The 23,684-nt window shown below is 39.3% G+C and overlaps 1 long non-coding RNA gene across 1 annotated transcript in view; it reads left to right on the top strand.

Annotated features, from left to right (window-relative positions):
- The first annotated feature begins 584 nt into the window (after positions 1-584).
- LOC109552140 (uncharacterized) overlaps positions 585-23,684 on the top strand; it is a 42,866-nt gene continuing 19,766 nt past the window's right edge. Inside the window, exons 1-3 of the long non-coding RNA XR_012323884.1 lie at positions 585-4,813; positions 5,559-5,704; positions 10,293-10,478. This is a non-coding gene — a long non-coding RNA (uncharacterized lncRNA). The remainder of the gene's footprint in view (positions 4,814-5,558; positions 5,705-10,292; positions 10,479-23,684) is intronic.

The raw sequence follows: 23,684 nt of genomic DNA, 5'->3' as shown, positions 1-23,684 counted from the left end.
CTGTATACCTGAAACTAACATGCCATTATAAATCAACTATACTTAAATTATAAATAAATAAATAAATAAATGTATGCACCCACAGGAATAAAGCAGAAGTGGCAAAATGTTATCGTTTTGGTGAATCAAAGTGAAGCATTTATGGGAATTTACTGTTCTACTCTTGCAGATTCACACTTTTTCAAATAGAAAAGTAAAAACAAACAAACAAGCAAACAAACAAAGAAAACCCCTGATATGTGAGGTAGTAGAAAGAAGGAGGTTCTACTATCAAAGTATGAAATCTTAAAATGAGATGGCAATAAAAATTGTTTTGAATTTTTCCTTAAAGAAAATGTGGTGGACATAAGGTTGTAGCGTGAGTCATTAGGAAAGGGTATTTGGATATGATGGAACGCACTATTTACATCTTTGTTAAATGAAGTGGATGATACTTCTCTCCTCAGGGTGTTTTTCCATCAGTGATGATGCATGATTCCAGATTTAGCCACACAATGTCAGCTGATGCCTCTGGTTACCAAAAAAGAAAAAGAAAGAAGGAGAGAGGGGCATAATCAGGACGGTGACAATAAAGGTATGCTTTTTCATAATGACTTAGTCTGAGTTGGCTGATTCATCAGCACTGAGCTCTAAGCTGCTTGGCTAACTAGTCCCAGATTGTGCTGAGAGAAAAAAAATGCTTCCGTGGCACTCAGTGCTTATGAGACCTAATAGTTCATTGTAGTGGATCGTACCTTGGAGACCTCCTTGTTGATTGCTGCTTCGGACTGAGCTGCGTCTTCCCAAAATTCCTATGTCAAAGCCCTTCCCCCCCAGTATGATGGTATGTGGAGAATGGGGCCTTTGGAAGGTAATCAGGTTTAGGTACGTTCATGAGAGTGGGGCCCTCATGATGGGACTAGTGCCCTTATAATAAGAGACACCAGAGAGCTTACTCTCTTTCTCCCCTCCATGTGAGGACACAGTGACAAAGCAGATAAATTCAAAATAATGTGCAAGTGATAATATATGGCTATAATTATGTAATATTTATTTATTTTGGCTGTGCTGGGTCTTAGTTGCAACACACAGTATCTTCGTTGTGACATGCAGGATCTTTAGCTGTGGCATGCACACTTCTTAGTTGCAGCATGCAGACTCTTAGTTGCGGCATGCATGCAGGATCTAGTTCCCCGACCAGGGATCAAACCCGGGTCCCCTGCATTGGGAGCACACAGTCTTACCCACTGGACCACCAGGGATATAATTATTCAAAACATAATATACCTTGCTAATGTGAACTAATGTTCTGTAGACTTCAGTAATAAAAGAAAATTAATTGCACATGTGGGCTCTTTATTTATTTAACATCTTTATCTCAGTATAATTGCTTTACAATGGAGTGTTAGTTTCTGCTTTATAACAAAGTGAATCAGTTACACATATACATATGTCCCCATTGCTCTTCCCTCTTGCGTCTCCCTCCCTCCCACCCTCCCTATCCCACCCCTCTAGGTGGTCACAAATCTCCAAGCTGATCTCTCTGTGCTATGCGGCTTCTTCCATGTGGGCTCTTTAAAAGACCCCGTATGCCAGCAATGAAGATCCCTTGTGCCACAACTAAGACCCGGTGCAGCCAAATAAGTAAATAAATAAATAAATATTTTTTTAAAAAAAGTATATGGGAGGATGTGTGTAGGTTATATGTAAATACTACTCTCATTTTTTAAAAAAAGTTAAAACTAAAACTATTATATTACGTGCAGAAGGGGTGACTTGCATAGGATATTACACATGTACACACGTATATCAGCCAGTACAGAAAGGTAAGAACAGTTTTATCTTTTGAATCTTTTGCTATACTGTATTACCAAGAAGATGGTGATAAATAAAATTACAATATAAACTAAAGTCACGCCACAGTATATTTTAACACTTTCACTTTAGAAAAACATAACACAGTTTGGCTACATAGGAAGAATAACACTGTATGCTAAATCTCATAAGAAGGCTGAATGTCTCCATGTTATTCTAAGAATTGTCAATTCTATGCATATTTCTTGTACTAGAGGGGAAAAAAGGAGTATTAAAGATAACAGCAATAAACATCTTTCAAAAATTTCTAAATGATTTCTTAAGAAAATGATTTTAATTACTATAAGATTCTCAGTTTATGATTGAAGTGGTTTTCATGTTATGTTTTATATTACACTGAACTATGCAACTTATCAGTATATCTTCCAACCCAATTTCAACCTTCCCTACATCTCTGAAGCTGCCATTGAATTGGTCCTGACTCTACCTAATGGATAATGGTCTGAAATGGATGGATAGATTAAGGAATGAGGTCATATATTGTCAAGTGGGGGAAAGAAACAGAAAACAAAACACAACATAAGAGCTGTGAGTTATGTTTTATTTGGGGCAAAATGAGGACTATAGCCTGGGAGACAGCCTCTCAGATATCTCTGAAGAACGGCTCCAAAGAGGTAAGAGGGAAGGTCAGTATACATGTTATTTTAGTGAAGGGGGGTACGTGCAGTCAAGCACACACTTTGATAGGTTACTGCTGGTCACAAGAAGTTTGCTGCTACTCCAAAGGAGCAGAGGTCTCCATTAATGATTTTAGTGCTTTTCTAGATATGAGAAGATGCAAGAATTTGGGCTCATAAAATCTCCTGAAAAATATCTAACTGTCTGAAGGCCTGTTCTGCCAGTTTTTCCCAGAGCACAGAGTGTCTCGTTCCTGATCTCCACCCTGAACCCCGTTAGGGTGTGTTGAATGTCAGTGACTACAGTGGCCAGCGACCTAATCCTCGTAGAGGGAGATGGCGAGTGATTATTTTCCATCCATGTAAAACTTCCGTTGCATTTTCACTTGCCACACAGAGTAATCAGATGAATTCAGTGGGTTTAGGCATAGATTAAGCAAGAAATTTAAACACCTAATTGAAATAGTCTCTTCTATTTGGTCATACTTTGTCACCGAATTACCCCAATGTTTTGTCCTACTGAAATATACACGTTAATTATATGTATCAATGATATATGTGAGATATAACTCATATTTTATGTCAAGACAAGAAAAATTTAAACAAAAAACTCTTCTGTGCCCTTTGGCCTCCTCTCTCCCCCAACTGCATTGTGCACCTGTATCATGCATCAACCAAACTTGCCCCACTGGGAACCGCTCAACCATAAAGACCAGTATTCTCCTAGTATCAGTAAAATGACTCCTGAAAGATAATATTCCTTCTTGATCTCATAAGGGGTCACATGGTGCTTAGATCTGGATTGTGTAAACTGTCAATTATATGCAACGTATAGTCCTCTGTCTCGAAAAACATATAACTGTGCCTTGACTCCTAACAGGTGGAACAGTTCTCAGAGCTTTCTGAGATGTTCTTCCTGGATTATAATCCTCAAATTTGGCTTGTATAAAATTTTCCATTCCTTTCTTAGATCAATCGATTAATTTTTTGTCAACATATACGTATATATATTATATGTATATGAAAGCTTGAATAGATTTATAACAAATATTTTTAATAAATTTGATTGATATGTCTTTTGCCATATTTGTGGGTACATACTAGTTAATTATTTTATCTTTCCAGAAAATTCAACTTTTTTCATTACAAAGTGACATTCCATGTTTTAGTATGAACTTTTTAGTATTTCGTGTTAAAGTCTATTTTGTTGGATATTAAGAAAGCCACATGGGTTTCTTTTTTTTTTAAATAAGTTTATTTTATTTATTTATTTTTGGCTGCTTGCATCTTTGTTGCTGTGCGTGGGCTTTCTCTAGTTGCGGTGAGCGGGGACTAAGTTGCAGTGGGTGGGCTTCTCATTGCGGTGGCTTCTCTTGTTGCACGGCACGGGCTCTGGCACGTGGGCTCAGTAGTTGTGGCACAAAGGCCCTAGAGCTCAAGCTCAGAAGTTGTGGAGCATGGGCTTTGTTGCTCCGCGGCATGTGGGATCTTCCCGGACCAGGGCTCGAACCCGTGTCCCCCGCATGGGCAGAAGATTCCCAACCACTGCACCACCAAGGAAACCCACATGGGTTTCTTTTTAACTAGTGTTTACATGGTCTTTTTCTTTCTTTCCTTATATTTAAGTTGGTACATATTTTTAATATAAATAGGGCATTTTAAAATATTTTAAAAATTAAGTTAATATAATATTTATATAGTTAAATATTATATATTAAATATTATATTTGATGTTTTAATATAATATTTTTATATAATTTTATGTAAATTTTTAATATTTTATATTATTTTAATAATCTGAAAAACTTTAATTTAGAACAGTTTAGTTCTTCTAGATTTAAAGTAATTACTAGGGAGTGCTGCTGGCATCTAGTAGACGAAGGCCAGGGATGCTGCTAAATATCTGACTCTAAGCAGACAGGGTAGGGAGTCTCCAGAGGAAAAGAACCAGATATAGCTTTCTGACGTAAGAGAGGCCATTTTAGGCCTAAGCCATTTGTGATCTAAGCCTGCCCACAATGGTTGTCCTTGAATAGGTCTCAGTAATAATGACCTGAAGGGTCAAGGGCAAGAGAAGGAACAATAGCAAAGATAATAAATCAGATAATAAAGACTCCCAGGTTTTTTTCCCCCCAATGGTAAAGATTACATTTTTGAGCTGTTTTGCAGAATTTAAACCCCCTCAGGTGCTCAACCACTAGATCAATTGGAACCAAAGGGATGATGATGTTGACCTTTTCTGACCCTCCTGACTCCAATCAACTAAAGCGTGGACTCTGTTGACCTTTGCCCTAATTCTATGCTCAATTCTTCTCAGCTCAGGCTCCTTCATGAACATGCAGGTACCCCTAACTTAAATCTTCCTCAATTTTGCTGTTTGGAGAGACCCTGCTTGGGAAGGGTCCCCAGTGTTCTCCTTTCTTGCTGCAAGCAATAAATCCTCCTCCTCCCACTCTTTGGCTTGGTTGTGTCTTTTGGGGGCTCGACATCCACCAAGAGGTGAACCCAGTTTTCAGGTAACACCACCATGCTCAGGACAGCCTCCCACAGCAAAGAATTATCTGGTCCCAAATGTCAAAAGTGCTGGAGATTGAGAAACTCTGGGTTAGAGAGCATTAGTTGATCCCCAAAACATGGAAAAGCTATGTGACACCACATACTCATTCCTACTCGATTGATAATATCAAATGACTGGAAAAAAGCATTCATGTCCACCTTTAGAAAAACTATTAAGTCAGTTGTGATGCGGGCCTGTAAGGGAACATTGTACAACCAGTGAACATTATATAAAGGTTAACTTAAAAAATGGAAATGCTAATCATATAATGTTGAGTAGATAAGTCGAATTTGCTGATGTTAGTGCAGTGCACTCTGATAATAACCATGGGAAAATATGTCTAAGATAAAAATACTGTGAATAAACTCACCAGAATGCTATTATTATTCCTGTGTTAGGGTGGTGAGATCATAGATTTTCAAAAACTATTTTTCTCTATTGAAGATGAGTATATAGATTTTTAGAATAATTTTCCTAAAGATTTACGTCTCTTAAACTTGTTCTTGTCCTCATTTCTCTTTCTAATGTAGGATCTAGATCTATTCCAAATTTGTGGAATTAATTAGATAATTAAGAGGAACCTCAGAACTATGAGGAATGATCAAAGAAGTCATCTGACACATCCTACAAAGAAAAGGAGGATTCCCAAAGATATGAAAGAAAAAAAGGCGTGAAGGTAATTGCGACGTGATAACATTATTTTATGGGCTTGGAATGAGGAAAGCGTGCTCTGTTTTACATCTAGATTTGGAGAAGCAAATAGCTCTAAGAAAAGGAATGCCCTGGGTGGGCATAACTGTCCAGCAATGCTGTGAGCAGATTTCCTTGGCTTCTCAGAGTACAAAATGCAGAAATGTGTTGCAGTGGAAAGTTCCGAGACCTGGGTCCTTGCTCTGACTGAAAGAGCTCAGCAGCCTCCCACATATGGCTCCATCTGTCTGAACAGGATTCTAAAATGAGGACTGTGTCATCTCTGTGTCTTTCCCAGCTCTGCAATTCATTCATTCCTTCAACAAATTTTTATTGAGCACGCACTGCATTCTAGGCACTGCTCTAGGTACTTGTGGAGGTAAAAACAAAACAGAATAAAATGAAACAAAATCAGAATAGGACATGGTTCCCGATCCCCAAATAAGCATTTGAACCCTATTTTAGGAGTGGGGGTAGGAGTAAGACAACAGTCGAAAGGCTTTGTTTTGAAGTCACCTTTACAAATAGGTACGTGAAATATACTTAAAGAAAATAACCATGCCCCTTACTAAGACAGTCAAAAGGGAGATCATCATTCTGTCCATTAGTGCTGTTACTATGTTCAGTAAATTAAAAAGCAGTTACAGAATTTTGGTCGCTGCCTAAGAGAAACACATGTTCTAAGGATTCAAGTGAGATAATTAAGATGAAGCAAAAAATGGTATGATGACCTAGTTGAGAGAGAAATACCCTGTATCTTGAATTTAGATCCTTTATTAGATCTTGGTTCTATCCCTTCCCTGTTATCATTATTTCCATGTTCATTCCCCAAAGGGACAAGAGTGTCATTCTAACATTCTCAAATTACCTTCTCATAAGAGGGAGTGAAGAATGTTCAGTCTGGCCGAGACTTCCTACTAGGTGCCAAAACCCAAACCTTTATTTAAGGTTGACATAAGTCTAGACCAAGACACCCACTAGTCACGTACCATAATGTAAACTTTGCCAGTGACATGCTCAGTGCTTTAAGTCAGTCTGTAAGTTTTAGAATTCTAACATAGTTTCCTTTTCTCCGCTTATTACTGAGTCCTTGTATATTCCTAGACCTTCTCTTAATAAAATTAAAAAAAAAAAAACAGCTAACACATACCAGACATTTGCTTCATGCCAGGAACTTTGCAAAGTACCTTACATACATTATGTGATTTTTAGTCTTCACCAAACTGCTACAAGATAGACACCGAAAGTAGATAAGAAATTAAGAAGTAGCTAAAAGTAACATAATAGTAGTAACAGGGAACACACACAGTAAGGTAGCAATGTATATAGTTTTGAAATTATGTCACTTAAAAACATAACCTTTCACTTACTGTACAACATCTGAAATCATGGCAATCACTCCTGTAGTGGATGGGCTGCTACACTGCCGAGAGCCCCACTTCAGGACTTAATTCACCCGCTTGCTGGGAGTGAAATGGGCTGACAGACCTCAGATCAGTGTCTCTCCGGAGATCACCTCATCTGAAGAGAGCTGCCCTACCGAAGACCATACGCTCTTCCCTCCAAGGACTGGTTACAACAGGGGAATGAAAGCCCCAACATTGGACGACCTAGAAGAGCCATCTCAGCTTCAGAGCATCCTGGAGGGTTGATTGGGGACTTCTTAATACGGCATCCTTCCCTTCTTGTATTGGTTCCGACACCATTCCTTAACAAACCTCTCAAATGCTCATGTCCACCCAGAGTCTGCATCCCAGGAACTAAACCCAACCCAACCCAACCCAACCCAAAATGTGTCAAGAATCCCATAATTTCAAAGCTTGGTCAGCCAAGTGATTATAAACTGTGTGAATGAATGAATGAACTAGCTACAAGGAAGCCCCTCTGTGGCCAGTAGATAGAAATGCCCTCCATCCTTTACCTGGGTCAGTCTTAGATGATCTGAGGGCTTGAGGAACATATTCCTTGCATAAAACGTATTCACAGCGCTAAGTGCCTCACATGAGCAATCTCGTTTTATTCTTCTCACAACCCTATGAGGCAGATACTATTTTGTTCCCATTTTGAATGTGAAGAAACTGAGGGTTAGAGTGGTTAATATCATGTCAAAGGTAAGTAAGTGGGATGCAGAGCTGTAATATGAATCCATGTCTTTCTGACCCTAGAACCTGTGTTCTAAAGCTGCCTTGCTATAGTATCTCACTGGCTAGTATATCTTGGTTTCCTCCACAGTTCCTTATGCATAGAAATAAATTAATGCTTTTTCCTTGATTTGTTGATTTGGCAGTACTTAAAACAGGCCTTTCCATGAGGGTGGTCAAGCATTTAAAAATGACCTTAAGCTGACTTGAACTGTGCACATAAACTCTACTGTGTTGCTCTGCCTTATAGGGATTTAACTGGCTACTTAATAAGGTGGGGAACCCCAATTCCTTATTTGTATCTGAGGCCACAGGCTAGGAACCAACACATAGTACACTAAGATGCATTTGCTGGTTGAATGAATGAATAAATTAATGAATAAGAAAAACTTCTTCATTTCAAAATTTTAACAGAGAGGGGAAGAATGCTCCTTTACATTTTACAGAGGATTATTGTGTGTGCAGATTTGCCAATCAATGTTTTAGTAGACTGACCTTATGTGTCACCAGAAGAATAATTACTAAGCACACAGAAAACTGATGTTCAATTTTGAACTGAGACGAATAGTAAATGTCGATTAATACTGTACAGAGTCATAGGTTTTAATCAATTCAACTGAATACATGCTGAGCTTACATATAAGATAACGTGAAGATCCAAACTTGATATCAAGGAGATTACATTGTAAAATTATGAGGATGCACACACACAGAGATCTTTAATACAGATAACGTGATAAATGCTAGAAGGCAGACAAATAAAGGACTGTGGGAGGAGCCATGAGGAGACTGATTTGGTAAGGGAGAGGAGATAAAGACTTCATTTTGTAGACTGACCGAAACACACTTCTGAACAGTTACTCCCCTACTCAAGAACTTTCAAGAGCTCCCTGTTGCCTACAAATACAGCGAAAACCCCTTGACATGGCCTTGAAGACCCTGGTTTGCTAGGCCACCATCCTCTAAGTGTGGGGTCATCAATTCATCCTGGTTTTCCCAGGACTTACCCATGTTAGTATTGAGAGTCCTGCTTCCCTGGAGAGCACCTCAGTCCCAGGCAAACCAGGACAGGTGGTCACCCTAACAACACATTTCAGTGTTTGAGGAGGCCAAAGTGAGCCTCTCTCAGATGCCTGCAAACTTACCCTGCTTTCTCACTTCCAAGTTTTTCTTCTTGCCTCATTTCCTTTCCCCAGCCTTGTATTCCAATCCACCTCATAATTCAAGAACCATATTCAGTATCTCCATCACTAAGTCTTGATGATGATATTACCTGTGTTAATACCACTACTACTAATAATAGCTAACCTTTATTAAAATTCCTGTAGCATTTTAAGTGGATCTTCGTATTAATCTTCACCCTCGATCACGTAAGTTCTACAGTTATCCCTATATTACAGAAGCATAAAGTGACGTTCAGAGAGAATATTGTAATTCATCCAAAGTGAGCTAGCTGACAAGCGGCAAGGTGGAGATTTAACTCAGATCTAACACAGCACTCCATGCTTCTCATCACAATGGTACACATCTTCTCCCTTCCTAGATTCTTCCTGGGTGAAATTAACACCACCTGTAAAATGAATGCTTCTTTGGCCACTTAACACTACAATACACGAAGAGCAATGTCCACTTGACTTGTTTCGGCTCCCATGCTAGGAGCTCCTTGATACCAGGAGCTAAGTCCAAGTCATTTCTTAATCCCCAAGAGCATGAAAGAGACATAAAAATATATGTTACATGAGAGACTAGATGTGTGGACAAGTGGAAGAGATTTTTAAACTGAGCCTTAAAGAAAGAGTAGGTTTTAGATGGAGAGGATATGCCAAGCAAAGTGAATACTGATACTAATTTTTATTACTAAGAATGTCTGGTGAATTCTTACTCTGCATCAGACCGTATGGCATCCCATGCTCATAAATAACCTATGGAGAGAAATGCTCTTACTATCCTTGTTTTTCCTGTGGGGAAATCGAGGCTCAGAGAAATGAAACCAGTTGCCCGAAGTTACATAGCTGGTAAACGGCAGAGGCAGATTTCAGCCTCACCCTTATGTGACTCCCTAGCAAGAGCTGTGGATTCTGAAGAGAGGGGAGAAATTACAGGGCGTGCCGGCAAAAGCGCCAAGTCAGCTGGTTTAGATGAAGCACAGAGGACACGAAGAGAATGTTAATAACAATAAGGATGATAATGTTGGTGGGTCCTTGTTTTGTCAACCCCTCGCATTCCCTGTGGCATTGGATGGTGGGCACACCCAGAGTTCACACTTGAGCACGTTATTGACAAAGCGCTTTTCACGGTCACCTCTCTCGTTTACTCCTCACAACAACCCTTTAAATAGGTAATGTTATTATCCTCATTTTTGAAACAAAGAAAATGAGGCTTAGAGGACTTGGGTGGCTACTGAAGCTTGATGCCTAGAAAAACATCTTCCAGGTTTGTGACCACCGCCAAAAGCTGATCCCAACAATACCATCCCAGCACACACCGCACCCGCGCGCCTCCCCCACGTGCGCCTTCCAATCAAGCTTCTCAAAGAGGTTTCAGCTGAAGCCCATTCCAGCAGGCGGCGTTCCAGAGAGCAGGAACCATCTCCACTCTTCCTCCGGAGATTCTGCATTTGTAAGTAATTCAGCGTTTTTTAGGGGGGAAGGGGACCCCAACTGCTCTCTGGGTGTGTTCCTCTTACTGAGGCGGCCCTGTGTGGTGACACGTGATGTGCTAGACGGAGGAAAAGGGCGGTCTGGCTAGGTCCCCTCACTGCTGGCTTAATCCCCACCAGCCGAATAAGATGCAATGAAAGTTGCCAAGAGTACTCTTTAGCTCACAGCAGTGTCCCGTTGGTGAAGAGGCCGCTGCTGGAACTCTGGTCAGCTGAAAGGCTTGTCTTTGAGACCAAAGAGAAGGTGAGGGTGAGGCCTCAGCTCGGATGAGAGCTGGCGGGAGAGCCTGGCCGCCTACCCGACTGTCTTCTGCCATGTAGCGCTGCTCGCGATGAAAGGTCGCGCCTGTTTTGATGTTATTCTCTCTTCTGTGGGCTAGGAATCCAGTTATGTGTTGCAAGGCGTATTCTTTGTGGTACATGAAAGGCTAGTCATCTCCCGGTGCTTTTCACTTCTTTTGAAATTTGGCAACGTCTTGATGTTTCGGAAGATGAGTTTTGATACTCCAGTGCGTGGAGAAATAAAAGTAAACCGAGGTGGGTTTCAGATATATTTGTATGAATATGAACTTCTTGGAATCAATTTCAGTTTTTGAGTCGGCCCTTTGACGATACGATGCAGGCTCCTTTAGTAGAATCTCGCCTGTGGTCCCTGTCGTCTGGCTTCTCAGAAATCGGTCCTTTTTATACAATAAGTATTTGGTTTGACAAAAATGAAGTTGGAAAGCTCCAGAGCAATTTTTGAACTTTGGCCTTCAGTCTTAGAAACCGGGTTTAGTGAACATTCTGAGGAAAAAGATGATGCTCTGCACTTTAGAGCTTCCTTGGGAGAAATAATGAGAATATAGCTGTTGTTCCTGTGTACAGATACAGAAGAGCCCTTAACTTCCCGGTTTTATTTTCCTGGAGTCTCCCCTAGCTTCTGAGTGTTGTGTGTGTTATGCAGGTTTCCGGAGGCTTGTTTCCTTGACATTTGAGCTTTGCAAAAGAAAAGGTTTATCTCTGTATGATTACTGTTACTTATTCGTATTTATTCAGGAACTATGCCTATAAAGTTACAAATGTGTTGGAATGTAAATAGCAAAAGCACTATATAAGTCCTTATATTTGAATCCATTTTTTCAAAGTCGTTTTAAATTGGTTCAGTTAACTTACTATTACAATGAACTATTTTATGCACAAGCTTAAATTTATAGTAGCTTTAAAGATATCTTTGGAATTTTCACCTCACTTTCCTGTCTTGGCTATAAACTCCTTGAAATATGCTAGTGCCTTTTCTGGTTACCCCACAGAGCACAATGGGTTTGAGAGTCTGGTTGAAACAGAAAATCCTAATGGGCTGTTGATCTTCGAATGTTAACGAATGTCACTTCTTACAAGTGGAAACAATTTTATTGAACAACTTTATTGAAACAGATGGTTATCTGTAGTCTGGGGGCGGGGAAGAAAAGCTTCCCAAATTATTAAAATTTGATGTTGAAGAAAATTTTAAAACCATATGCATATGTCTCCAGAAAGTTAATCTAAAAATGATAGCCTTCCTAGATTCTAGGAGGACCAACAGCAGTTGTAGTTTTCAAGGATTCCTGCAGATTATGCTGAGTACTACATAAATGACTACAGCTGGAAAGGATATTCAATCTGTGTTGGGGAAATGTCATCGTGTAATTATTTCTCTTCCTGTGGATATATTGTGATTTTTATTAGATGCGCATTGTATTTATAAGAACAGTAATTTTTTACTTATAAGTACATTGAAGATAAATCGTTTTATAGAACCATTTGATATATTTGTATTAAAAGACAAAAATATATATGAATTTGGGATTAGTTTTTTCTTATAGAATGCATTCACCTGTTTGCTATATGGGGTTATTGCATGCACTGCCTCAATTCAGCATGGCCCTAAAGAAACAGTCCCCAAATAAATGATGATGGTAGTATTGATAATAAGAGAGGTTTACTAGATGCGTGGCCCTCTGCCATAGTATCGGTGTGTATTATCTCATTTAATTTGCACTCAATCCTGTGAGGCGGTATTGTTAATCTCTACTTGACAGATGCAGATTGAACTTTTTTGACTTCAGTACTTGCAGGTGGTGATGAAACATTTAAATGAGGGCGATGCATTCATTCCCAGGAGGTTCTGGATCGTTCTGTTCTCTTTCATTTGACTTGCCCTTTCACCTTATCGTTAGTAACTCAGTGAATTAGAGCAGGTGATGATGAAGGCAGTCACTGGTTGGATCCTTAACTAGTTACTTTTTTGGTCTGTTTTCATAATTTCCTGAAGACATGGAGTCTATGCTTGACTGGAGAGAATTAGGATGTGGCCAACATGGGCTCAGTGTTTCCTCAGGCAACAATCAGCTGCGTGGATGAGGTGCAACTGCCTCCTGACTGCCTTTAGTGCCTCACATTACCTCCGTGGTCCCTGGTGTCATTTGCTTTGTGCCCATGCTTTATTCCAAGTTCTCCCGAAAAGCAAGTTAACTAAGCAGCAAATATTTGTCTCTGAGAGGTTTTGAATGTGTTAAACTCTGGTGTCTAATACATTTAGTTCATGTGATTTGTTCCTTTACTTATTGTTTGAAAATAATGAAAATGATATAAGATAACATTTTTAAATGGTCATGGAATGCTGGAGGCACATGTGTGAACTCTAAAACTTGGATTCAAAACTACTTTGAGATAAATAGTAAAATTCTCCTTTCCAACCTTAAGTAAAGCAGACATTTTGAAGAGTTTAATTTGCCCTCAATATAGAGGGAAACACAAGGTTGCAGGCATGTGTGGCCCCTACCCCCCCCCCATCCCTGCACGCACGCACACATAGGCCGCATTCCAATCTGGATTCTGATACTTACTTGAAATAGGACCTTAAACCACCTGAGTTTTCTCATCAGTATAATAAGGGAATTCGGTTGAAGTTCCCTTCGTACAGCAAGGTGCTATTAATCTGAAGTTATGACATCTGTTTTCTTTTTTTTTACGTCTCAAGTAGAAGAGGCAGCAAGATTCTTTTCCTCATCAGAATTTTAGATGATAAGCAAAATGCTAAACCTTCCGAGGAAGGTCATATTAAAATGAACTATAATAAATTCAGATACTCAGAGTTAAATCTACAGGGTTTAAAAAAGCACCATCGGTACATGAAGAGTATGGTTGTCATTCTTCATAACGTCACATACAAGATCAAGTCTTCTACCTAGTGTCTTAAAAATATAGTTAAAAGAAAAACGCTAAATAAATTTTAATATGCATGAACACTTCCAATGAAGTTTAATATTTTACCCAACAACCCCGGTAAGCAAAAAAATTGTGTTATTCTATAAACTACTGATAATTGCCTTAACTGCGTTTGATTTTAATTCCATGAACTTGGTTTTCTTATACCTAAGAGGAAATAGCTTAGAGTGTGTGTACTTTATTCTTTGCTTTCTGTGAGCTTTGTTGTTTTGAAAATAAAATCTAGTTTTCCCTAAGGCAGTAAAAATGTTACTCCTTTTTTTTTTGTTTTAAATTGTAAGGAAATTGGATGAACACTGAGAATAGGCTAGGAATTTGATAACAAAATTCCATATACACTTATCCTCAATAGAGATAACTTCTTCATTAACTAACAAAATTATTTTAGCTTTTGTTTTGAAGTGAATTTTTTATTAAATAACTTGTTAAATTTAATAGAGGAAAAGGGTTTTTCGCTGTCAGATTTTTATGGCCAGTATTAGGTGAATGGAATATCAAGGAATAAGAAATGCAAATAAGGGAGAAAACAGAATGATTTGTATACCTGTAAATTGTCAGTCTTTCCCAGACATTATTCCAGTTAGTTTTGAGAAGAATTCTCTATGGTGGGTTTCACAATTCCTGTTTTGCTAAAAAAATAAGCATGCTAAAATGTGGTCACAAGCTCACTGCTAGGCAGGATCTGATTTCAGGTTTGTCTGGCTCCAAGCCTTGAGAGCTTTCTCTTTCACCATCTTCTGTGGAAGAAATATATTTTTGTGCAAATATTATTTCCTATCTGTCTTCCCCATTATACTGTATAAACTCCTTGAGAACAGAGGTGAAATTTGCGTCGTTCACTGCGCTGTTCTCTGTCCTACACAGTTCCTGAATCCTAAGTGCTCAAGAAATATGAACTGAATGAACAAACTGGAAATGCTCTAGAAACATAAATCATACAAACTGATTTCACGTCCTGTATTTCAAAACACTTATTTTTCTGCCACTAATCTTTGTTTACTAGGGAGAATAGCTGTAGGTATTTCGTGTTCAAGATGGATTTTAGTGAACGTATTGAGAGGAATATGTGACTAGAATTTAAAATAATTATCTTCCCTCTAGATCCTGAATTTTTAAAGTGAAATATCAATAGCAAAGTGTGTTACAACATCCCTTATTAAAAAGGTTTGCAAATAAGACCTGTTGAACCAGTCTGTTCTGATTGGATCTCATCAAATTAACTCCTAATGAAGTAATTTGCAACAGAATGTCTTCCAAAAATGACGCATTAACTACCTGGTAATTGTTTTGTTGGCGTCACCCCTGAAACCAAGTGTCTTGTTTAGTCTTAGTGAACAAAATCAGTTAAGTGGAGAAGTTTACTCGCCATTCTGAATGCACTTATTTTATAATCTTTGCACATATGCCAATGCCTTCAGGTCAGAAGCTGTGTTCATTATACAAAGGCTCTTGAACTCTCTTTGGATAAAATACTGTGACCTCTTCTTTTGTATATTTCAAGCTCATTCATTTTATAGTAATTAGCTCAGGGACTTAGTGTCTCAGTAAACATATTCCTGTTCTGTGCTCCGGTACTTTTAAGATGAAGATTCTTGAAATCAACTGATTAAATATACGCAAGATTAAAATGATCTTCCTAGATTCTCTTACTCTTTAAATGCAAAATAACTTTACAAATTATCACCTTAAAGTTCTTCCGTAGATAGATCTTGTTTTGTGGTCAACAGCATTTCCTTTTTCTAACTACTGGACCACTGTTTTATAAACTTCTGAAACTGACAGTTGTGCTTTTCTCTGAGAATTGCTGGTTTCTATTTTATGCTTAATGCAAGCAGTGGAAAGACAGAGTACTGAAATTTAGATGATACCCATGTAATAATTACATTCTAATGTTTCGATTTGACAGTAATTAGCTTTGCAGTGGTATAGTATTTTATACAAACATACACAGAGAAAACTGAACCAATTTTGTTAAAACCATGGCTCACGTTATGTTGAGGAGAATAAACAAATTTTACTCCAGCCCTCAGAAAGAAGTGATTTTATTCCACACCTTTCATGTGAGATCTTATTAATACTATTCACTTTGTATTTCTAATACACAACTGTTAAAATATTGTCTCATTTTCCCTTTTAATTCTAGATTAGAACACTGAAAATAACAATTTTAGACCCTAATTGTGTTAGTTTTGCTAATTTTTGTTCATCTCAATCACCATAAAGATAATATATAACCACTATAATCCACTTTTAAAAATTCTTATTTGAGCTCTAGAGTTTTAGAGATGTCACCTTTGATCTTACATGTTGATCTTACATGTTAATCTTTCTCTTAGTCTTCTGTTTTCACAGGTTCCTCATCTTTATTTTATCTTTTTGCTTATATAAAAATAATTCATCTTTGCTGCTAAAGCTTTTTTAACTTAATTCAGGGTATTTTATGTTCCAGGTCAATTTTGGAACCATTATGGCCTGATGTACTTCTTGTCACTATTTTTAATAGTATTTTCATTAAATGTTATTTTTTGCGGCCATTTTAGCCCATCTTTTTATTCCTAGTATCTTTTATTCCTGCATGTATATATGGCGCATCCCGTTATTTGGCATGACTAGATAGTACTGGTTAGAGACTTTCCTACCAGGCAAAGCATATTTTTTTTCCATTCCATAGATGGTGGTGGGACAGTCTAAGAAATTCCTCCCTCCCTCCCTCCCTCCGACCCTCCCTCCCTCCCTCCTTCCATCAAATAGGATAGAGCATCTTAAACTTACCAGGCCCTGTGCAAGAGCTAAGGATCCAGTATGAATAATATACCTTCAGTCCTGGTCCCCAAAATGTCCTGCACTTAGTAATTACAGACGGTCACAAATGCAGGTAAAAGGGATGGCAAGTGATAAGAACTGTGACAACAAGGCATTGAAGGAGCTCTGGGTTCTGAGGGAGACAAGGGACCAACCCTGTTGACTGTAGCCATGGAAGAGTTGAGGGGAGGTGAAAATCCAGCCTGTGCTTTGAGAAAGCAGAGGCCTCTACCAGGCAGAAAGGTGGGAAAGAACATTGTGAGGAGGGCTTTGCCAGTAGCAGCTCTGAACCTTGGAGGTCACGCTGTGTCAGAAAGGCTGGACCCTGCTCAGCAGCTTCACCACTTGCTGGCTCTCAAGGCTTGGAAAAGCCACTTAACACGTTTCAGCCTCAGTGCGCTTGTCGATCGTGTAGATTAAATGAAATACACACCAAAGTCCAGGTACAGAGAGTGACACATCATAGATGCTCATTAATTTTAGTTTCTTCTGCTATTCGGGTGTTCAGGGATGATCAGTAGCTCCCTGAAGCTGGAACAGAGACAGATGATTGGTGAGGAACAAGTGAGTGACCAAAGGTAAAGCTAGAAAGATAGGCTGGAGGCAGGATTGTGAAGAGTCATCTATTTCATGCTTCTGTTTTATCTTAACATCAGTAGACGTTAATGAAGTCGCAGAAGACTGATGTGATCAGAACTCCTGTTAAAATTGGATTTCTTGAGTCCTTCTGGAAGACGGACTGGGAGAAGATATTGCATGTTCCTCCCATCTGTCTGGAGTCCACTGAGAATCCATTTGGGGTGTCAGCCAGAGATGGTGAGAAGTGGGTTCCAGCTACTTAGAAGGGGAAGCAGGTTGCTGGGACAGCATATGGTGATGGCCTGAGTCACACTGTATCCCAAGACGGACTGACCTGGGAGGAATAGCTGTGGGTGGTCCCTGAGGCCTTGGGAACCTCATCATAGTTTTGAACTAAGACACAAGATATCTACCTCCAAAAGGACCATCATACTCTGGGGAAGGAGCGCCTGCTTGAGCAATGCCCAGCGTCAGAAAATCAGGATTAGCCCCATCCTCCTACACTGTATGTCTGGCTACCACTACCCCAAGGGAATAAAGAGTTCTCCTTTTCTTTCATCTTCCAGATCTTATTACTTGTGCTTCTTGATGGCCAACTCTAATCTAGAACTATATGGGGACAGAGATTGTGGATACAGTCCCTGAGATCTTCTCTGTGAAACAGAAGAGACCTTTGAAAGATGGTAGTGGTTAATTCCCTATTAAACACCGTATAAAATAGTGTGACAAAGTTGTGGGAAGGTGGCTATTTTATACCAGGCTGACAACAGACACTCATTCATTTGCAGGTAGCAGCTAGAGGAAACCCACAGTACTGAAGATAATACGTGTGTCCCTCTCTCTGCCTCATTCCTTTTTGAGTGAGGCCATAAAGGTGACGTTTGATATTACTAACTTGAATGATAAAATGTCTTCTAGCACTAGTTTGAAATAAGTTGTAATCTTCTCTTAATCAGCTTTTCATAAATGCTGAAAACCACAAGGTCAGAAGGAAAACAGGGATACTGTCTACTCCTTACCTGAACTCTCAGAGAGCTAAAACATCTTTATATGAGGTTAAGTCTTAATACATGTGAAGCAGTAGTGTTTAGTATAGATTTTATATAACTGTTAGGAAATGTCATACCGAAAGGCACAGAGAAATAAACATCTGGATGAGGAGCTATCATATTTGGAGCTCAAAAGAATAGAAAAACACCTGTGTTTTTTAGACTATAAAATGGTAAAATGTGTCTCTTTTTTGCCTGCAGTTCACACAGGGAAACAGAAACCATTCTTTGTATTTCAGGTATAAAAGATGTGAGATAGGAGTTAGGGACTAATACAAAATTTAGAAGCTCTGAGGAGTAAAGGTCAAAGACACCTCTACTGAAGTCAGGAGAGCCCACACAGAGATCTTGGCCAAAAACTTCAAAGCAGGTGCGAGCCTGCTATTAAGGAGGCAAAATAACTGTTAATGAAGTAAACTAGTTGGCAATGCAGTAAACTAGCTATTAATGAGATAAGATACTAGCACTGAGCTGTCATGGAAGACCCACTGCAACAGGAACCATGGCATTCTGCCAATTCTGAAATAATCGCAGGGACCCCCTTTTTTTAGATTATTTTATTATTGTGTTTAATAGGGAATATCTCCAAGGCCGCCTCCTGGATTGCTTATAACGGTCCCTGCATTTGGACATAACTACCCTAAGAGGTCAGGAATGGCTAAAATTTTCTCTAGCATGACAGCTGAAGATCACCAGTGGCTTCCTGGCCGACTGTGTTGAGAAGGATTCTGAGCTGCATTTGAGCTCAGCATGGAAGACTGCTTGGTTTGATGTACAGTGGTTACTATGGTGTAGAAGGGGCTACTCTGACTTGCCTTCTACATATTTGCCCTCTGTGACTTCCCATTTTAATCTCCCTACCTTCCAAGTAGAAATGATTCTTTCCTGCTAGGTTCTATGTGACATGTTAATTTAACATCTTTGTTCCTATGTCTGCAGTATGATAGACTGCACATTAATATGTGTATGTGCCTGTAAAACACAAAATATAATATGATTTCCAAGACAAATAAGAGATTGCTTTGTTTCTTAGATCTTTGAAATCTTTTCTTCTCTTGCACACATGGCAAATCCTACCGATTCCAACAGGGACCCCTGGGATCTTATCAAGATGGCTGAGTAAAGGTCTCACCCCCTGTGACACTCAGTCTGATGAAAGTGGAGTCAATTTCAAACACACAATATTATTACATCTGAGGCCGGGATCTCTTACCCTCCCCATGCTGACATTTATTATCTGCTAATATCACAGCAAGCTGCAATACCAAAGTGGCTGATTGGAGTTACTCAGTAAATAACATTTGATGAAAAGAAAACTAGGTGGTAAAGAGACCCTTGAGAAATTAGAAAATAGCCTTCTAGGCTTTCAACCTATTTATCGTTTGCGAAGGCACTGAATAATACAGCACGCCTAAGAACCAGCGACAACCTGATTCCCAGTGCCCAAAATACTGAATCCAGTAGTGGAGCAATCCAGCTTGAGGAATTGTTCAAAGTTGAGTCGAAATAAGCTTTGATTAAGGAAGTAAAAAAAAAAAAAAAAAAAAAAGCTAATCTTCAAGTTTAACAGAAAGGCTTAAAAGAGCCATTACAAACAACATGAATTATTCAGGCTGGAGATATTGTGACTTGCCTTTTGTACACAAAAGGCTCAAATGTCTGATCTCAAACCCAGTGCTAATAAATTGATTTATACCAGTTGAGCCATGCTTGGACGAGGAAAAAAGATGAGCCTTTTTTCCTTAGTGCCCTGACTCACAATATGTAGTGAACTCTGAGCCCCTGGCACTTTTGGTACTGGGTTAGGATGGGAGAGAAGAGGCCTCATGCAACAGACTTTTGTTGGGGCAAATAAATTCTTCTGGAAATGTCACCCCTAAATCACTTCTACATATAACCTCGGGCACTCAAATGGAACACACCAGTAAAATTGCACCCATGTGCTGCTTCAAGTACATATCAGGATAGGTGAAAAATACTGTCACTAGAGCTTGGTATTAAACATTTTTTCATTAGAGCAAATAACAACAGGCCTCCTGTAGCTTTTCTGCTGTAAAACCCCATCTTTAACAGGAAGATTTCCCTAATTTTCCCCCCAGGTATCCCTTGTTCTGAGTTCTCATAACACTTCGTACATCCTTCTCTGTACTGTTCTGAGAGGCATCATGTAGTAACCAGAGCATGAGCTTTAAAATCAACCCCAACTCCAACTGGGCAAGTTACCTCTCTTCTCTGCATCTCAGTTTCTTTGTCTGTATAAAGGCTTTATGTGAGGATTTATGGGATATTGGCAGTTGCCCAATCAATGAGAGTATTTTTCTATGAATCAAACTGAAATCAAAGAGGTCTTGTCTTAGGAACAGGGTGTACATCTCACACAGGATACCTTCAGCTATGTGACTGGCACATAGGAGGTGACATGTTTTGAGTGAATGATCTGTGTGGCTCACATGTCATTCCAGGTAGCTCGTTGTTCTTTTCACTGTGTTTCCATATACTTTAGGCATTCTTCTCTCAAATCCTTCTTTGCAGTATATTTCAGAGTTTGTTTACACGTCTTGTTGATTCCCATAAGTAGCTTCCTGAGGCCTTATTCTTTTATGTCCGTTGTATCTGACATACTACAAGTCAACAGGACTGGTTAGCTGAGTGAGAGAAAGGAGGATGGATAAATGAGGGATTGGATGGTTAGAGGGAAAGCCTAAAAGCTAAAGACATTCTAGTACTAAATGGAACATGTATTTTTTGTAGTAGTTTAATGTCTGTGCTCACTGCTCATTTACATATGCGCCACTATCTTCTTTATCCATTTATCAAACATTTACTGAATACCAATGTGCTGGGTAACATGCTGGGGAATACAAAGAAGAATCAGGGAGAGAGGGAAGAAGGAGGGAGAGAGGGAGGGAGGGGGAGAGGCAAGGGGAGAGGGAGAGATGGATTGCCCAAGGATGGATACCCTTCTCCAGGGAAGGTAGAAAGCGGGATACAACAGAACAGATTATAAATTCAAATGATGTTACTCCAAACTGCGAAATGTTTACTGGGTTCTCAGGGTTTCTGTCTTCAAATCAAACTCCTTTCTCTAAACTCATGACTCTCCATGATTTCTACCTTAATCTCTTCTTCCATTCTGTTCTAGCCAGTTCAGCTAAGTCTCCTCCTCCTGAAACATGGCCTCTTTGCCTCTTTCATCCTATGAAAACTCTCCCCCATCCTTTACCTCCACCTGACATAATCTCCACATCTTTTAAAGGCCAGCCCCAAAGCCACTTCTTCCTTGGAGCCTCCCCTGAGTCCCCCAACCCAAAATAATCTTTCTTTCCTTTAAATGCTTTAAGTATTGGCTACTTGTTGACAGCAGAAATGAAAGTAGAAAAGATATTTCAGTTTTGTAAACTGAGATGAGTAGGATACTTAAGTCAATAAGCAGAAAGGAGGTATAGGGGCAGACTGGGTTTACCGAGAGGTGGTGGCTTTGACAAGATTCCTGACCAGTGCTGGGGGTTCCTTTCTGGAGCTCAGGAAAGGCCATGCCAGTGGCATGGATTTGGGTCTCATGAAGAGAGGTGAAAATGGAAATTTGAGGTGAATGGGATTGACAAGAAGGCATAGCAGGAGACTGAGCAAAGAGACTTGAGGAACAGCTATGTTTAAAGGTTAAAAAAGGAGAGAAACCTCTGAAAGTAATTGGGAGGGACCTCTCTGCCACATAGAATAGAAAACAGCTTATAGAGAAACCAAAGGAGGAATTCAAGAAGAAGTTAGGTAAAATGGAATATAGTAAAGCAAGGGAAAGATGAGGTTACCGTCTACTTTCTGGGCAGTCAGTCATCTGTGTCCCTGAGGCTTAGGACATGTGCACATTTATATTGTCATATGACAGTATAATCACCACTGGGTCATTGTTTCAACACAGCCTTAAGGCCATAGTAAAAAAAGAGCAAGTGTTGACTGGAAGAAGCTCTCAAAGGGCAGCTCAGTCCAGAATTTTCTATGCCAAAATTGATATTTCTTAGAGGAATATTTTGGAGTCTCTTAGAGGAACTCATCAATGCTAAATGGAAAAGAATTTATCATGAGGATATGAGATTTCTTCATTAATTCTTTATCTATGCTAGGTTTCTAGTGAATACATATGAGCATGTTCCAGATTTTACTGAATTACTAATAAATATGGGTTATTAATATGGATCATATATACAAGATAAATTAAGTCAATGACTGCAAATAACTCTTTAAAGCTAAGATGTTGCAAGATTGAAAAGAAAAAAAAATGGAAATAGAGGGGAAAGAAACCTTGTCCTAGGTTAAACACCTGATTGACAAGTGTTACATTAAAATTACATAAGTGAGTCAGCTGAGTGAGTCATCCACCCAGAGAGCTTCTGAAAGTCTCACCAGTAAATGTCCTAATTTGAACATTTAATTGTTTATTCTTGTAACTTTGCTGTGAGATAATTGCCTACAGAAGCGTAAAGAATGATGTTAGTGAGAGAAGGATAAAAATGGACTTTAATCCACAGGTTTCTATCTTGTTCTCAAATGCAGAAGGGTAGCCCCTTCCCTCACTGACCACCAAAGCCAGTGGTGTAAAGTCTGCAACAGAGATTCAAAGCCCCAAGGGAGAACAGACAGTAGGTATGAGAGATGGATATTGATGTGACACTGCCTGGATAAGCCATAGGCTCTTTTGATGAGGGCCCTAGAGGTTAAAAACAGCAATGATACACATGAAAAGATGCCCCACATCACTAATTATTAAGGAAATGCAAATCCAACCCACAATGAGATACCACCTCACACCAGTTAAGATGGATACCATCAAAAACAAAACAGGGCTTCCTTGGTGGCGCAGTGGTTGAGAGTCCGCCTGCCGATGCAGGGGGTGTGGGTTCGTGCCCCGGTCTGAGAGGATCCCACATGCCACGGAGTGGCTGGGCCAGTGAGCCACGGCCGCCGAGCCTGCGCGTCTGGAGCCTGTGCTCCGCAACGAGAGAGGCCACAACAGTGAGAGGCCCGCGTACAGCAAAAAAAAAAAAAAAAAAAACCAAGAAAATCAAAATAGACAATAACAAGTGTTGGTGAGAGGGTGGAAAAATCAGAATCCTTGTGCACGGTTGGTGGGAATGTAATGGTGCAACCACTATGGAAAACAATACAGCAGTTCCTCAAAAGATTAAAAATAGAATTACTCTTTGATCCCAGAATTCCATTTCTGTCCATTGATAGATGAATAGAAGTTTTGAAATGTGATATATACATATCATGAAATATTATTCAGCCTTTAAAAGGAGGGAAATTCTGACACATGGATGAACCTTGAGGATATTACATTAAATAAGCCAGTTGCAGAAAGACAAATAGAAATGTGATTCCACTTATAAGAGGTACCTAAGGTAGTCAAATTCATAAAGAATAGTGGTTGTGAGGAACTGGGGAGAAGGGGGAATGGGGAGTTACTATTTAATGGATAGAGAGTTTCAG

This window comes from Tursiops truncatus, chromosome 10 (genome assembly GCF_011762595.2).
Source record: "Tursiops truncatus isolate mTurTru1 chromosome 10, mTurTru1.mat.Y, whole genome shotgun sequence".
Lineage (NCBI taxonomy): Eukaryota > Metazoa > Chordata > Mammalia > Artiodactyla > Delphinidae > Tursiops > Tursiops truncatus.
This window is presented reverse-complemented; position numbering and strand designations above follow the sequence as displayed.